General features: G+C 38.0%; 1 protein-coding gene across 6 annotated transcripts in view; it reads right to left on the bottom strand.

Annotated features, from left to right (window-relative positions):
- The window catches only part of CELF2 (CUGBP Elav-like family member 2), an 872,498-nt gene extending 865,608 nt beyond the window's left edge, over positions 1-6,890 (bottom strand). For 4 of the 6 annotated variants that reach the window (NM_001445143.1, NM_001445140.1, NM_001445141.1 and 1 more), the window contains 1 exon segment: positions 6,615-6,722. The gene's annotated coding sequence lies outside the window, so the exon portion shown is untranslated. 6 annotated transcript variants of the gene reach the window in all.
- Positions 6,891-18,408: the final 11,518 nt, after the last annotated feature.

Below are 18,408 nucleotides of genomic sequence, written 5' to 3' on the forward strand. Positions count from 1 at the left end.
CTGCATACATCGTCCTATAACAAGTAGACTCTCAGGTATGGTATTCACAGTGTTCAAGGGCTGCTTTTAAAAAGTACGCAGAAAACATCTGACTGTACAATAGGGTTATACAAACAACTTTAGTTAAATTTGTCCCAATTCCTTCAAACTGTGCTTTCTTTTAGATGACTCTCACTCATTAGATCAGTTCATTACCGTTCAAGTCCACTACAGTTGTTCCTTAGAAAAGTCTTTTAGAAACCTGAGCAAAGCCACAGGTACAGTTTGGGAAGCACTGAACTTCTTCCAGATGATCTAGTCCACTTACCAATAAATCCTACCCATGTACTAAACGGCAAAAGTCTTTCTGTAACTGCCCTGCTTGCCATGCGTCTTATGAAACCTACCTGTATCTTGTCACCTCTAATGGTGTTTTTCTTTTCTTTTCTTTTTTTAGGGCCGTAGACACAATACATGGAAGTTCCCAGACTAGGGGTTGAATTGGAGCTGCAGCTGCCGGCCACAGCCACAGGCACAGCAACGCCAGATCCGAGCTGTGTCTGTGACCTACACCACAGCTCACAGCAATGCTGGATCCTTAACCCACTGAGGGAGGCCGGGGATTAAAACCATATGCTTGTGGATACGAGTCGGGTTTGTTTCCACTGTGATTATGTCTTGTATCACCACCTGCACCCTTGGCTTTGATACTTATTTGGGTCTTCTACTTCAATTTTTAGCCTTCTCTGTTTCGGAGTCTTTCTGAGCCTCCCTGACCCCTTTCCCCAACATCTCCACTCAGTCTCCTGCCCTTCTGCACTCAGACCCAGCTCCTGAAACTCAGCCTGGAACACAGCCCTGAGTCTACTGACTAGGATGATGTCGGCATTTTTGATTACATCCAACATTCATTAAATAAATATTTACTGAGCGCCTGCCACATGCCGGGTACATCGAGATACTGGGGATTCAGCAATAAGCAAAATAGAGCAAAAGTCTGCCTTTATGGAACATCTATATCAATGGAGAGAGACCAACACGAAACAAATACAAAACACATGATATACTACAGTAGAGGGTGATACCTTCTATGGATATAAATAAAGCAGAAAAGAATAGGGAATAGGGTGGTCAGAGAACAAAACATGAAGCAGGTGAGCAAGCAATTGATTTAGACGTCCAGAAGAAGAATGATCCGATCAAGTGCAAAGGTCCTGAGGTGGGAGAGTACCTGGTGTGCTCTGTGTATAAGTCCACGGACATGCCTGGAGTACAGGGAGCAGGAGGAGGAAGTGAGAGAGCGTCTAGGGATGAGTAGGGTTAGCTGTACCCTTGTTGGCCCTTGAATGCTCTATTTTATGCTGGTTATTCTGTGGTAATTATGTATATTATCACCTTTCACTCTCAAAAGTGTCCCGGTTCAAATGAAAAATTATACACTCATCCTAGTGTAGACCTTGAAAGCCCTATAAGGAATTGACTTTTACTCTGCATGAAATGGAAAGCATTGGAGAGATTTTTGTGAAATGGCAATTAAATTAAAATGATTTAATCAGGCTGGTAATACACGGATATGATATAAAAATTCATAAGATGCAAAAGGTATACAGTAAATGCAAGCCTTCCTTTCACCTCTGTGCCCTTCCTCCCACCTGTGTGTTTCCCTTCCTGGATGCACCTGTCATCATCAGTTTTCCAGGCTTCTTTATGACGGTGTTTGACCAGAGGAGTGATGCAGTATGACTCACATCTCTAATGGACCAGCACACTGCTGGGTGAAGACTAGGGTAGAAGCAGGGGACTCCCCAGGGTGTTATTACAAAAATCCAGGCAAGCCATGGACTTCCTTAATCCACCATCTGAAGACATGAGGACGTAGAAATAAGGTTTAGTTTAGTTTTTTTTTGTTTTTTTTTTTTTTCACTTTAGAAAGAATTTGTATCTCTGTCTTTCCATTAGAACAGCTTCCCCTGAGTGCATCAATCTTACCTGGTCTCCTTATCAGAGTACTTGAACTTACTTTGATAGCACTTAACACCACTTGTGATGACATATTTTGTGTTTATTTTAAAATGTCTTATGTTTTAAGCTTCTTGAGGACAGGAACCATATATGTTTCCTTAAACAGGATGTACTCATGCCTTTAAGAACACTTTTGAAAGAATGAAGACACAAGTTCTTTTGTCTTTTGCATTGTCTCTGTGTTTTTTGGTTTGTTCTTTTTGTTTGTTTGTTTGTTTTTGCTCCATCCATGGCAAGTGGAAGTTCCTGGGCAGGGATCAAACCTAAGCTGAAGCTGCAATGTACATCACAGCTGTGGCAACACCAGATCCTCAACCCACTGCAGCAGGCCAGGGATTGAACCCATGCCTCAGCAGTGAGCCAAGCCACTGCAGAGACAACGCTGGATCCTTAACCTGCTGTGCCTCAGTGGGAACTCTTCATCTTCTCTTTAGTCTCCCTCCAACTCTAAGTTTCTAAAAGATTAATTCACATTTGGATGGGAATAAAGAAACAAATTAAACTAGTTTCTCAGATGTGTACAACCTATGCATTTGTCCATCGTTGTTTTGTAAAAACAGCAGGAAACCATGGAGACAGGAAGAAAACAAAAGGATTACAAGACTTAGTATACCTACACATTTATATTTTTACACAGGAAATATAATACAGATATTTCAGAAATAGGGTTTAGAAAAAATTCTAATTTTACATTTGTATTTTCTATTAATAATGTGTGGTGGTTAACTATGCCTTTTCAAAAATTATTTCCTTCCTCTAAAGTGTTAAGGATAGCTACTACTACACACAAAATAATTTTTTATGTGTTTTAAGAAAAGCATTGCTCACTCTTCCTTTCCTTCTTCCCTTCCTTCCTTCTTTCTTTCCTTCCTTTCTTCCTTCCTCCCTCCCTCCCTCCCTCTCTCTCTCTCTCTCTCTCTCTTTCTTTCTTTCTTTCCTTTCTTTCTTTCTTTCCTTCCTTCCTTTCTTTCCTTTCTTTCGCCGTACCTGTGAGATATGGATGTTCCAGAGCCAAATCTATGCTCCTCACCACAGCCACAGCAAGGCAGGATCAGAGCCACATCTGTGAATGACACCCCAGCTTGCAGTAACTCAGGTCCCTAACCCTCACAGACACTATGTCAGGTTCTTAACCCACTGAGGGAACTCATCTTTGCTCTACCTTTCAGTTTCAAAGTGAGAGAAATTCTCTTTATTTTCTTGGGTCCCATGTAGGAAGCATTTCAATTGATGGTAGCACAGCACTCATCACCACACACTTGCTGTTCTATTGCAGTGCTTCTCTCTAGTCCTGTGGGCATTACCTCGTCAGCCAAGAGAGCAGAGGGTATGAAATTAAGGAGCTGGCACAACCACACTCAATTCAGCCCAAATGCAGAGGCTAGAACTTGGAGTTTCTGTGTCAGTAACTCGCTGGTACTCTGTTTAAACCACTGGACCAGAATGCCTTCCATAACTGACATTCCTCTTTCTCTCCAAGGCAAGTTACCCATCTTCACCACAGTGGGACCGACACGTTTTTGCTGTGGGATGTGGCCACTTCCTCTTTGTATGAGGAGACAGAGGCCTTGGAAGATGAAGTAGCAAAATCAGTGGGATATTTTGGATTCGGATGGTATCTCCTGATACCCAGCCTTGTGCTTCTTGCTCCGTCTCTTTTATAGTGGAAAAAATACAGATACTGACTATTTGTCTAATAGGAACAACTTTTAAAGACACAAGAAGTAGAAAACACATATGTGCCAACAGAAGAACTAAAGCAAAAGTGGAAAGTAAAGAATATGCCTGTTCTAAGAGGTCATAACAATACATTATAATTTTATTTGTTCCCGAGAACCATACACAATGTAAAATTCCTCACAGGCCAATTAATCAAATTGCTTTCTAGGCCACCAGCTAAACTTCCACTACACTGTCATTCCCTGGATGGCCAAGATAGGGCTTTTTCATTCTTAGTGCTCCCATAGATTCTAAAATAGTTGATACCCTGTCAACTGATACTGAGCTGAGCAAATATCGACAGTCATATTTTCAGAAAGCACTACTTACACCTTTATATTTGCTAGATATTTTCATGCTAGTGTTTATAATTTTGTCTGTTTGTGTGTCTGTGTTTAAAATAACAGTGTTTTTTCATCCCAACATGTGTGCAATTAGAAGGTTGAAAACTATCCCCCACTGCCGCCAGAGCTAAATGGAAAATGCAGAACCATTGTTGAAGAAATTTGCCCTTGAAACTGTAATATTATCATCCTTCAGCTAGGGAAGAAGAAAATACATTCTGGTATTAAGTATATTTCAATATCAGGATTTGGGTTTATGAGGATCTGTTTCTCTTGGAAAAAAAAATGGATAGGGTAAAAATCTAACTAAAGTAACTTCAGCGTTATTCCATATTTTATTAATGGGGAGAAGCATCATTTACCTGCAGCAATCTATAGAATTATGGACTGATTACTCGTTCAAATGACAGAGTCCTACAGTGAAACCTGTAATTTTGCATTACGTTCTGCAAGAGATGATAGCCGTTCTTCACATGTAATGGTGTTGCTGGCCCAGAATCTTCTTCACGTTCATAGTCTGAGAGAGTATGCTCATCCTCTCCTATTCTTATTTTGAGTCAGAAAGAAAAAACATTTTTCTCCAAAGGTCTATGGGCCTCTATTTTTCACACCAGGGATTTGGGTCAATTAGAAATTTTCCTAGAAGAGGGACCTTGAGTAAAAAAAAGTCAAGAATTTAAGTAGCATAATAAAACTATTAAAAATTGAATACTTTTTTTTTGAAAAAATTAAGAAATGCAAGTGCTGCGGTTTGACTTGCATTAAGCTCTTTGTAGCTATTTCTAGTCACTGATTTCTATGGCAAGTAGCTTCAGAGTTAGTTGCTTGTTACTGGGCAACAATTTATTCCAATTATAACGGAAATGTTCCTAATAGACAGTTACTGGTGGATAAAAATGGATTTTAGAAACGAACTATTAAATCCACAGTATTTTCTCTTGTTATGAGAGGCAGAAATTATTCCAACAATTGACATTTTCTAATGTTCCAAGGTCTTTTTAGACATTGCAAGTGATCTGGGGGCCAACGGTGAGGACCTGCAGGGCGGCACGGTTCAGAGTTGTTTAAATGTAGAAATGACACAATTAGATAGAATAGCTCCAGAGACGAGAGACCAAATGTTACCAGGATGTAGACTGCCACATTCCCTACCAGATGCACATGGCATACAATCTTCAAACGTCCAAAGGAGAGATTTTTTTTTTTCTTTAGGAAAAGGTCTTAATGGATATTGGGTAACTACATTCTCTTTTGACCATCTTTCTGGTCCATTTTTACTTATCTAACTAAAAACCGAAAACAAAAGGCACAAAACCAAAAATGACCACAGTTTACAGACAACCATGGAACACAGACAAAAATACCCCTTGATATTTTACGTGTGTTTTTAAAGGCTGTAAAGGAAAAATATCTGTTCCTAAGTTTCTTGACCTCAGTCCAAGAACACTCATTTTCCAATCTAAACCTGTCCTTGTGTCTTATAGCTTCTGAGGCCAGCACTGGGGTAAAAGCTCAAACTTTGCCACAAGGATATAGGATTTTAAGAAAGAAAAGATTTCTATGTTATCTCCTCTCCTTATAATTTTAAAATGCAGTCAAAAATGTGCTAAGCATCGTTGCAAATTGACATAAATGTGCCTGCACAGGAGGAAGAGAAGTACATTGGTTGTCAGAGACTTCACCTTGGCAACTATCTCATCGTCAACAGTCCTGCATTTGAAACGTGTCTTAAATGATCTGATCAGTCCTCACAGTAGCATGCAAAGCCGACTGCTGGACATCTCTTCCCGCAACAGACTATCAGACAAGAACATTCTCTGTTCTAGTCCCAGGTGATGTATACAGAAATACTTGTTGCATTTAATTGGGCTGAATTAAAATTCGTCCTTTTCAAGAAAAAAGTGGCCCTCTCAAGTTCTCAGTCCCCCGATGATCTAGGCTGTCCCGTCGATTGTCTAATGAACTCCTGATGAGTTGTAGATGAAAGGGATTAAAATAACGCTACCCAGAACTCACTTTGGTCTCCTCATTATCTGGACTAAGGAAGTCTAGGATAATTACAGGGTTACTTTAAAAAAAAAGTTTCATCATTGTACTTCCTGTCTGGAGAGTAAATAACAAAGCACTTACAGTCTGTCAGAGACCTATTAAAACCCACGACACCTCTGCAAGCAAATAACTTGGAGAACTCAAGAATTCTCCCCCCCCCGACAGGACACGGAAATGCCAGCCTTAAACGAGCAACAACTCCTTGCCATGGTGCGACAGTCCTAGCCCTGTTGCAACTGGGCGACTCATCAATTCGCGGAGAGAAGCATCATCAGGGTACACACGGATCTGTTATTACCCATTATACATATGACGCGAAGGTCACATATCAGGCAATTACACCTTTTCATTACATGCTAACCCCTCACGGCAGGGAAGCCACGCTTATGACTGCATTAGACAGACAAAGCCTTCAGCTCTTAAAAAAATAAAAAATAAAAAAATAAAGGAAAAGCAAAAAAAAAAAAAAAAGGATAAAAAAAAATAAATATGTTTTCTTACCAGCACGTTGCAGCACCAACTCGGTTACAGGAATGTTGCCTTTACAGGTTTCTCTTTTAATGATCCTGGAAGCAGGGAGACAAAAAAAAAAAAAAAAAAAAAAAAAAAGCAAAGAAGAAGCAGGGTGGTTAAATTAGCGTGCTGGAATCTTTTCAGTTTGTCGCAGAGTAGAAAAATAAAAAAGGGGGAAAAAAGGCTCAGTAATTTAAATTTGCTCTCAGTTCAGGCTGCGTGGTTGGGTCCCGCCCCTGCCTCCCGCTGGGTTCTACTACCTGCAAGGCTGGAATTGACAGCTACTGTGCAAACAAAAAAGGCAACAAGCATGCTGGGACCATTCTGTCTGCTGTTTGGGTCTCACTTGTCCTGACAACTAAAAATCATCAGTGGAAAGGTATTCTGCATTTTCTATTTGAAGCATTTGCATGTAATTCCCTTCCATTTTAATGGATAGACCATAGCTCATGATGATGGGGTTTGATTACTGTTTTTTTTTTTTCTTTCCTTTTCTCTTTTTCTAAATCTGTAAAATAATAAGTTAATATTGTTATTTACATTTTTACTATTATTATCTGTATATTTTCAATCCGTGCATCTCTTACTGTCCTGACCTCCTCCCCAAGACAGACTCCCTCTTGTCTTTTCCTTTAACTCCTCAACACTGCAATTTCTAGGAATGAGAGAAATACCAAGATTACCAAGGCTGCACCTTTTCCATTGATATATTTTTTTTTGGGGGGTGGGCATGCATTGTTGAGAATAATTCAAGGGACAGAGGGGCCAAGGAAGAAGTTTCCAAAAGCACCAGAAACTTCTAAGAAGGATAAAATATTAATGTAAAAAGTCCCTGCAACTAAATTCAAAAAGTTCATTTTCATATTTATGAACTAGGGGAAGAGCTAAAAAAAAAAAATCGTAGAGCTAAATTTGGTCTTCACTGCAGATTTCACCTAAAGTATCTCCTATAGAAAGTCACTTTAATTTTAGCAACAAAAATAAAATGGTTACTTAATGTGCAGCTTACTGTCAGTCTGTAGCAGAGGAATTTCGAAAGATAATTAAGCCCATTCTTCTTCTGTTAGGATGTAAATGGCTTAACCAGAATTTACAAGCTTTTTGTTATTGTTTTCTAAATATTCTTTTCAGATGAGGCTATTATGGGCTACTTTGCTATGAAGCTACTACAAGCCTGCCTGGAGTATGGATTATCTGCAGGTTTGCTTCTTGATCCGAATCATAGCTTCTATAATGGTAGATATCATTGGTTCTCCTGTTAAAGTATGGATTTCCCGTAGAGCATCCATCAGAGTACCATGCTGATGGATGTGTCATGTCTCATAGTTGGGGATGGGGATGGGGTGGTTAAGGAATAAAAGATAAAACGCATGTGGATTTTCACCAATGGCTGAAAACATGAAAGGAAATTACTCTTACAAACATGACAGCATTTCATCTACCCTTGCTTGTTAGTGTTTGTATCTTTTAAAACATTTCCCCTGTATCCCTACCTCAAACCATTTCAATGGATTTCACTATTTCTGTGTAATCTGTAGAACCCCTGAAAGCCAGCATGGGCTTAATTTAGTGGACTTTAATGCACTTCAGTTTTCAAGCGCAGATTTTCAAAACTGAAATGATTAACAAGATAAATGAAATGAACTTGATTTAGCTTTCCAAATTGGTAAAAGATTAGCTGAATGCCAGGTATCTATGCTGTCACATGAGGTCTCATCATAAACCCAAACCAATTAAAAACGGAAAGGGCTGAGGAGGTACCGAGCAAAATTACATATTTTTCTTGTATTATAACCTTTATCAGAATTATTTTTTTCTCGATAATGAATGCTCTTTGCTCCATTCCTACAAACAGCTGTAGTGGAGAAAAATAAGGCAGATCGAGTACTCAAGAAGCCATGTTAACTTCCCAGGTAGTTAGGCAATCAGCTTTAATGAAACAGTGGTAAATTATACCAAAGTGCTAATTAGGGTATTTTGTCACAGCATCAAATGCAATAAAACCAACCCATGCTTTGGCTTCGAAAGTGTCATGCATAGATTTTTCAAAAGATTTAATTGAAGAGAGACTTTATTTTCCTGAAGCATTCTGTAATTTCAAAGGGCCTTTTTTTTCAATACTTTCCTTTTAAAGAAGAATTCTAGGAAGTTATGCAGAGCTCAAAATACACATAGAAAAGGCAACAATAATGTTTTTAAAAATGTCTCTTCATGGAGTTCCCGTCGTGGCGCAGTGGTTAATGAATCCGACTAGGAACCATGAGGTTGCGGGTTCGGTCCCTGCCCTTGCTCAGTGGGTTAAGGATCCAGCGTTGCCGTGAGCTGTGGTTAGGTTGTAGACTCGGCTCAGATCCTGCGTTGCTGTGGCTCTGGCGTAGGCCAGCGGCTACAGCTCCGATTCAACCCCTAGCCTGTGCCTCCATATGCCACAGGAGCGGCCCTAGAAAAGGCAAAAAGACCAAAAAAACAAACAAAAAAAAATACAAAACAACAACAACAACAACAAAATGTCTCTTCATTTAGAGTGACACATTTTTATGACTAATATGCCAACAGGAAACACTCCAGGATCAATGTGGACAACACACAGAACATGTGAGTTAAAGTACAGATGTAGGAAGAAAAACCAAGGGGATAATATAGCAGGGAAGATTATATTTGAATCCTGAAAATATTCTTTAGTATTTGGGGTTTTTTTCCCCTGAAATAATCTACCACTTTCATTTAAGTTAAAGCCACTTCAAACTTGGTGATTGCAGGCACAAGTTTTCCTGGACTCTGAGTTCACCTCTACATGGCAGTTTGTTCCATAGAGCACAGCATGTTAAGATTTCATTATTTATTTAGGCAACAGTTGAATGGTTGATGGTTCCACTCTTTCTTCCTCCTTCTCCATTTTCTGCAATATCAGATACACTTTCTAGAATTTCCATTTCTTGCCATGTACAGTCCAATGTATATCATGGGGGAAAAAAAACCAAAAAATAAGAAGAAAACTACTGTGAAAAGAAAATGTTTCTCTCCATAATTTGATAGAAAGATAAGCCAGTATGTTGTCATAGATATTTATTTGTATATTTTATTTCCAAATCAACCCGTCAAATGCAGAGATAAATGATCATATGTCAAGACTGCACTGAGTCAAAGGGTATGAAGGCCCTACTTTCTAAGAATTTTGTGTCTCTTCTTAGAAGCAGTGAGAAGTCACTAAAAGAATTCTACTCAGGAGCAAGACACACGTATATATGTACTGCTAATAGACAAACCTACTAGCAGCATTTAGAATGAGTTAAAATGATGAGAATGTCTTCAATAATAGGTAACTCTAATAATGTTTTACCTTGCTTGGTTGAAAAAGGATTTAAGGTAGTTAACAGGGGAACATATAATTCAACCATATAAAATACAATTTAATGACATCAAGGAGAGGGAAAAAGTAATAGTACAAATACAAAAGAAAATCAGAAATTAAATGGAAAAAAAGATGGTATATTACCTTTGGTAGAAGTAAGCTGCTATTTGGTTCTATGTTTTCCAAACAACGTGAAATAGAAAACACAGTCAGTTTTATGTGTCATTCTGTCCATAAGATAAAAACAAACTAGTTGTTTAGGAGGAATATAGATCTTTGAGATGAGAAACTAGAGAGGCATTTCTCTCATAGGTCTTGCAGAGAGGTGTCAGCATGGGGTATGAAACAACTTTCTCAGCACAAACATTTATCTTTTATATATGATGGGCCTGCATTTGCCCATAAATAAGCCAAAGTTCTTCTATCAAAGCTCAGAGTGATGATAATTTTAGGCTGAAAAATACTCTGACTCCACCTCAGCTCTAAAATAACTTAGGAAATTAATTAATAAGGAATTACTTAATCACTTAAACAAGTATTCAGAACCTAATTTATGCCAGATAATGTCCACGTTACTAAAGATATAACTAGAATCAAGATGCTGCATTTACTTGAAGGCTCCTGGGAATGAAGACAAGTTAACACATAATTGCAGGTGTGAGGGACGAGTGTCAGGACGGGAACGGAACGGAAATCCCACGATGGGATGACAAAGAAAGCATAGTTCTAACTGAAGCTGAGGGATCAGATGTGCCTTTCAAAGGGAAGTGGCATCTGTGTAGCATCCAGAAAACTAAGTTAAGAAGAGACTAGGGAAATGGGAATAGATGAATTTGCTGCATGCAGTGGGAAAGGGAAGTGGACAACTTTCTTCAAATGAATTAGCAATTACATCCCCAGTGTCTAGAAAAGAGCACCCTAAACAAATGCTCAACCATTTCTTAAGTAACAATAATCTCTTACCAAATGTTGATAGAATAACACTTGTTTAATATAGCTAGTGTATAGCTAGTAAATACCTAAGGCATGGTACTTAATTACAAGCATTGCCTCTCACGTTGAAACTCAGAAGCATCCCCATTAGAATCAGGAATAAGATAACAGTGACTTCTATTGTCCTTACTTATTCAATATTTTCTTGGAGATTCTAGCCAATATAATAAGGCAAGAGGAATGAAATATAAGCAATGTGTATTTTGAGAAGCGAGAGACAAACTCAGTAATTTGTCTTTTATTCAGATGATATACTTATCTATATAAAAATTTGAGACTCTTCATATAAATGGTTATAATGAACAGCAGATCATTAAAGTTATGGATACAAAACAAAGATCTGAAAATCAAGAATATTTTTATACTTAGGCAATAAAAAATTTAATGGAAAACATAACCCTCTAGATACGAGGAACAAAATTGTGAAATCCTGAGCAATGGATTTAACAAAAATGCGCAAGGTCTTGGACAAAATTATAAAATATTATAGAATATTACTGAAATATATAAAATAGGATGTGAATATTGGAGTGATGTAATGTCATAGAGAGCCAATTTTCCCCAAATGAATCTATAAAGCAAAGCAATTTCAACCAAAGTGTGAGAAACTAGAATCCAGGGAAGATGCAAAATCCTTTGCTCGAGCTATATGCCAAATTTCCTCTACGAAACAGAGATTTCCGTTTCAAAATCTTTAAATAATTTATCACATTTAAATGAATTGAGGAAAAACAAAAGAAGCCCGTTAACAGAAGAAGCAAAATTATTGACTGACAGTTTAAAAACTCAAAATGTATTTTAAAAGAGAGCCTTACAGTAAATGTAGTAAACATTTAAACAAATATATTCAAAACCATATAGTATAAGAAAGTATGAAGACAAGCCTCAGATATAACCAAAATCTGCAGATTTCTTCCTTCTCAGAGGTCGTTTCCTGTCTGGGCCAAGACCAGGTCTTCGTATGTACACGCCCAGGCTTGAAAACTACCTCCACGGAAAGCTCAGCTTCTCATTTCACTCCTGAAAGTTTGCCTCCTCTTTAGAATTTGACTCTCTTTAGTCCCTATTCCCTCTGCAGCTCTATGGCATGTTCAAATGTTTTATTTTATAGTGTATCAGGCTCTTCATATATTCCCAACGGGAGAGTTGGTGTGCTATGAACACTTCCATCCTATTTCCCCCCAGTATAACATTATTTCTACTTATTTATTTTTGTACTTGGTCTTCTGAGGTTTGTTTCACTTAGTATTAGATTTCTAATAAGCATGTAGCCACTGTAGCTGTAGATAACGTAGAATCGCTCATGTGGAATCTTCATTGTTAATACAACACAAATTATTTCTCCACTCTTCTGTTAATAGCATTTGGGTTGTTTCTATATGTTTGTTTGTTTTGATTTGGTTACTATAAAAATGCATATATATTATATATCATCTGTTGCACACTTCTAGTTACTGTGCTGTTATAAAAAATACATACTGTGTGTTACACATTTCTTTTGGTTTGTAAACATTATATACTAAGGATTATACTGTGAGTTTTTGGGATATGAGTCTCATAAGTTTGTACTTTCATGCCCACAATAGAGCAAGCAGATAATCGAAGCAACCATAGCAAGACAAGGCAAAAAAGCCCAGGTTCCTCAGAAATGAAAGCACTGGCAACCTAGATCAGCTGAAATACTGGATGAGACAAGGGAATTTTTTTTTTATTAGCGTATAGGTGTTTACAATGTTTCTTCAATATCTGTTGTACAGCAGAGTGACCCAATCACATACAGCAGAGTGACTGGGCTGTACAGTAAGAGCCCATTGCTCATCCATTTTCAGTGTAACAGTATGCATCCACTCACCCCAAATTCCTCATCCATCCCACTCCCTCCCCAATCCCCCTGGCAACAACAAGTCTGCTCTCCTTGGCCATGATCTATTTCTGTTTTGTGCATAGTATCATCCGTGCCATATTTCAGATTCCACAAATAAATGATAAAAGTTTTTCTCTTTCTGACTTACTTCGCTTAGTATGAGAATCTCTAGTTCCATCCATGTTGGTGCAAATGGCATTATATTTTGTCCTTTTTATGGCTGAGTAGTATTCCATTGTATATATGTACCACATTTTCATAATCCATTCATCTTTGATGGACATTTAGGTTGTTTCCATGTCTTGACTATTGTGAATAGTGCTTCTATGAACATAGGGATGCATATATCTTTTTGAATGAATGTTTTGTCTGGCTATATGCCCAAGAGTGGGATTGCTAGGTCATATGGTAGGGAATTGTAACAAATACATCAGAATTCTAGAAAGTAAGAATAAAGAGAATCAATGAGGGAAGATATTGATAAATAAAGATTTCCCCAGCGTTTGTGTTGTGGTTCAGTGGTAATGAACCCAACTAGGATCCATGAGGACACGGGTTCAGTCCCTGGCCTCACTCAGTGGATTAAGGATCCAGGCATTGCCATGAGCTGTGGTGTAGGTCGCAGACACAGCTCAGATTTGGCACTGCTGTGCCTGTGGTGTAAGATGACAGCTACAGTTCCAATTCAACTTCTAGCTTGGGAACTTCCTTATGCCATGGGTGCAGCCCTAAAAAGACAGGAAAAAAACAAAAAAGATTTCCCACTAATTCATGATGAAAAAATATGAGACTTCACTTTTTGGAAGTACCTGAAGAGAATGAACACAAAGAAATCTACAATGATATATAAGGAAGACAAAATGGGAAAACAATGTTTAAAAAGACTTCAACTTCCAGCCACAATGGAAGAATGAACTATTGGACTCACCTTCCTTCCAGGAATAAGAATAAAACTGGGTCAAATAAATGGAACAACCAACCGCAGATATTAAATCATAGCGGCTCAGGAATGTCATCTCCGGGAAAAGAGAAACACGTGAGGTGAGCACCAACTTTACCCCAGCTCTGCTCTGAGAAAGACTCCCAAACATAGCAGAAAAAAGTAGAGCTAAAGCTGGGCATCTCTTGGTCTCAGTGACATAAGGACATATATCAGGTATGTCATCTTCCTGCCAAGAAAATTCCAGACCCAGATATACTGGTAAATCCTATCAAATGAATAATGTCCATTTTTACACAAAGTATTCTGAAAATGGAAAAGGATAGAACACCTCCTCAATTAATTTTGAGGTTCTCATTATTATAATAACAAAGTCTGACAAGGACATGCCAGAAATATACAGTGCAAAATCTATTATGACTTAAAGGTGTGCATACCCAGTTGCTCTGTGGTTGAGTCCCCAGGAATCTTACCAAAATAAATAAAAACATATGTCCCCAAAAGAACTGTATCTGATGTTAATAACTGACTTATTTACAATAGCCAGAAACTAGAAATAAGAAAATATTTAGCAGATAAAATTTTGGTGTTATTTAAATAGTAGAATACTACCTAGCAGTAAAAAAAATCAGTAAACTGAAGATAAACTCAAGAACACAGATCCTTATTACAGATATTATATTTAGTGAAAGGAGTCAAGTATAAAATAATACATAGAGTTAAATTCTGAAAATATAAATTTCTGTGACAGCCAAAACTAACTGATGCTGATAAAAATCAAATCAGTGTTTACATGGGGTGTGGTGGTTAAAGGTGTGAAGGAAACTTCTGGGGAGAAGAAAATTGGGGGGATGGAGAGTGTTATTTATATATATATGTAAATTTATATGTGTGTATATATATATATATAGATAGATAGATAGATAGATAGGTAGATAGATAGATGGATAGATATATAATATCTCTGGAATGTAGTTGCCTCTAGAGAGAATAATTGCTAGGTGGGAGTGAAAATAAAGCTAACCTTTCACTGTGGAAACTACTTTTTTTTTTTTTTACCATGTGCATATAATAACTTACAAATAAAAATATCAAAACAGGAATTATAATGCAACATCAAAAGCTATTATCTAGTCCTCTCTATGTTCAGCAGTTTCTAATTTTTATTACAACTATCACTTAAATAACAATGTGATTAATATCCTCCTTTGTCAATTTTTGCCTGCTTCTTGAATTACTTCTTCAACATAAATTTCTAAACAGAATACAACTGGGTCCAACAATGGATGAAAGTTACATACTCCTGAAGACTGAATGATATTATTGCTCATCCTGACACTTTTATCTTACTGGGTCTTTTCCATTATAGAGGTGCAAATAATACCTTTTATTTTATTTTATTTTTATTTTGTCTTTTTAGGGATACACCCACAGCACATGGAAGTTCCCAGGCTAGGGGTCGAATCAGCGTTCTAGCTGCTGGTCTACACCACAGCCACAGCAATGAGGGATCTAAGCCGCATCTGCAACCTACACCACAGCTCACAGCAATGCTGGATCCTTAACCCACTGAGCGAGACCAGGGATAGAACCTGCGTCCTCTTGGATACTGGTCGGGTTTGTTACCACTGACCCACAATGGAAACTCCAATACTTTGTATTTTAAATAAACTTTTAAAACTTGGATACAAATCTAGAAAGTTTTAGGACCAGAGTTTATAAAACATCAGCGTTCTTTGGATGATTTATAATCAATTTGGTTTGTATCATTATTTAATGTTGTTTCAAAATTCTTTTTCCTTGGTCTCTCGTTTATTGAGAGCATTATTTCGATACATTTAAGTCTGAAGGGTGATTTTTGTGATGGGATCATGTCTTATTATCTAACCATGTTTTAATCTATTTAAGGATCAGTGCATATAATCACACATACACACACACAAAGCGTTGTGTACATTTTCAGGGTAATGTGTTTTTTTTTATCTACCACGAACATCATGTCCAAGGGGCTTATTTTTCTCTGGGGTTAGTTGGCTTCCACAATAGGTAATGCGAATTAATTATGTCTTTTGCTTCAACATGGCCTTCATTTCTTTGTTATGAGAGGAAGAGCCTGATCGTATCTTTTGTGACTTCCATTACTGAGAGTTCCTTTTCTCCCCCCTCAGCTTCTTTCCTCTTTCCCACTTTCTCTTGGCAGAGATTGATACTCCTATCATTTTAGTGATCAATAACTGAGATTATAAATCTTCATTCTTTTCCAGTGGTTTGCCAATGCAGTAATTTATAGCTGCCCTGTATTTGTCATGCCCTAAGGGGTGTTATACAATGTCTATACAATAAAATTATCTGGCATAAAATTCACTGCAGATTTTTTCCCTCTAAAAAGCAAAATTTCTCCAGATTTTAATGCATTAGCAGTGTGGTCATCTTTGCTCAAGCTTAAATATATACACACTGTGAAAGCAATAAGGAAGAAGAAAGCCTGACTCTGATTTCTCTTACTTCTCCTTGCAAGCATGTTGTTAAGAACTTCCTATCTTACACTTGAGAAGTTGAATGAAACTGAATATTTTTTTCCTGTACAACTAATGGAAAAAGTAATGTTATCAATGCTCAAACATGCTCTATTTAATAGAAAATTTGCATAGATATGTACAGAATGCAAGTAGCTACTGTTCTTTCTAACTTAAGGAACTAAGTACAAGACATAGAATCAAGAACTCGGGGTCTCAGTGCCCACTGCCCCACTGGAAAATTCACCCCATTTCTCACAAGGTATGTATTAGAAAAGAGGGTAGAAGTTTCTCCCACATTCTTGGAATTCCCATCGTGGATCAGTGGAAACAAATCTTACTAGGATCCATGAGGATGCTGATTCAAGCCCTGGCCTCACTCAGTGGGTTAAGGATCTAGCATTGCTGTGGCTGTGGTGTAGGCTGGCAGCTACAGCTCTGATTCAACCCCTAACCTGGGAAACTCCATATGTCACAGGTGTGGCCCTAAGAAAAAGCAAAAAAAAAAGTTTCTCCCACATTCTTGTGTTACCATTACATTTTTTCTTGGTTATGATAGGAACACTAAAGCCATGCTTTTACATTTTTCACGCAAATACTTACTGGCAAGGAAAGTTATACTTCCCCAGAATGGCTCTGAAGACTTGAAGAAGTAAACGCAGCTATGAAAAGCTTATATCCATAGAAAAGATCTCAGTGTTGGCTGCTTCTAAGTCCCCTGTGTACAGGGATCAGACAAAAATTCAGTTTCTGAAGCAAAGAAAATAAAAGATAACTAAAAGAAAATATGTATTTGTGATCCATTCATATTGAATAGAGTGTTTCTTAGTGGAAACCAGAGTTTTCTTATAAAAGTCAAAGGTCTCAGAATTCTTTTTGTTTTGTTTTGTTTTTACAGCTGCACCTGAGGCATATGGGAGTTCCTGGTCATGGATGGAATCAGAGCTTCGGCTGTAGGCCTACACCACCGCCACGGCAGCAGCAAAGGCAGCACCGGATCCTTATCCACTGAGTGAGGCCAGGGTGTGAACCATACCCTCATAGACACTATGTTGGATTCTTAACCCACTGAGCCACAAAGGGAAATTCAGTCTCATTACTCTTAAATCACTGTTATCCGAGGAATATAACTTTAGAAGTAAAGCCAGGAGTTCCTGTTGTGGCTCAGTGGTAACAAACCCGACTAGTATCTATGAGGATGTGAGTTTGATCCCTGGCCTCGCTCAGTGGGTTAAGGATCCTGTGTTGCCATGAACTGTGGTGCAGGTCACAGACTTGGTTTGGGTCTTCCACTGCTGCGGCTGCAGGGTAGGCCAGTGGCTACAGCTCTGATTTGACCTCTAGCCTGGGAACTTGCATATGTTGCATGTGCAGCCCTGAAAAGCAAAAAATAAATCCATAAATAAACATTAAAGACAGTAAAAAATTTTAAAAATTAAAAAATAAAATAATAAAAACATTTAAAAAAATCAGTAAAAGTGCCAGCTTTCTCCTATGTAAAATGAAGATATTGGGCAAGATGACTGCTGGGGTTCTGTCCTGCTATGATATCCCGTGTGCCTTTACCATATCAATATCCCTTTAGGCTCTGTGCTGTTTGATGGGGTATTAAGTGCCTTGGTCATCTTCTTGGAAGTGTCCTTGTTGGCACAAATAAATAGGCTGTTTTAGACCGAATGGAAGTACCTTAGAGAAGTATATTTGAAATTGCAGCTTTTGTCGTTTCCAAGAGTTCTTTAGAGATTTCGCTTCAATAGTATTCTTTAAATCAAGCCATGGCCTCAAATTATAAGTCATTATTTTAGCATAAAACTTTATCTTCTGTTATACAAAGGGACAGATCAGCTCTGAAGCTCCAAAGAAATGCTGGTTGAACAAAAAATGCTCGGGCCCGAAATTCCTGCACATTATGCATTTCTAATAGAGCTCCTTTATTCAAACATCATATGATATCACCTATATAGAGAATCTGAAAAAAAGGATACCAACGAACTTATTTGCAGAACAGAAACAGACTCACAGACTTCGAAAAACCTAGGGTTACCAAAGGGGACAGGTGGGGAGGTGGGAGAGAGGGACTGGGGGTTTGGGATTGGCCTGCGCAGACTGAGGTCTAT

The sequence above is a fragment of the Sus scrofa genome, chromosome 10 (assembly GCF_054392235.1).
Source record: "Sus scrofa isolate SSC_HxYL_T2T_F1_AM1 chromosome 10, Sscrofa_HxYL_maternal_Yorkshire_Landrace_v2.0, whole genome shotgun sequence".
NCBI classification, from domain to species: Eukaryota; Metazoa; Chordata; class Mammalia; order Artiodactyla; family Suidae; genus Sus; species Sus scrofa.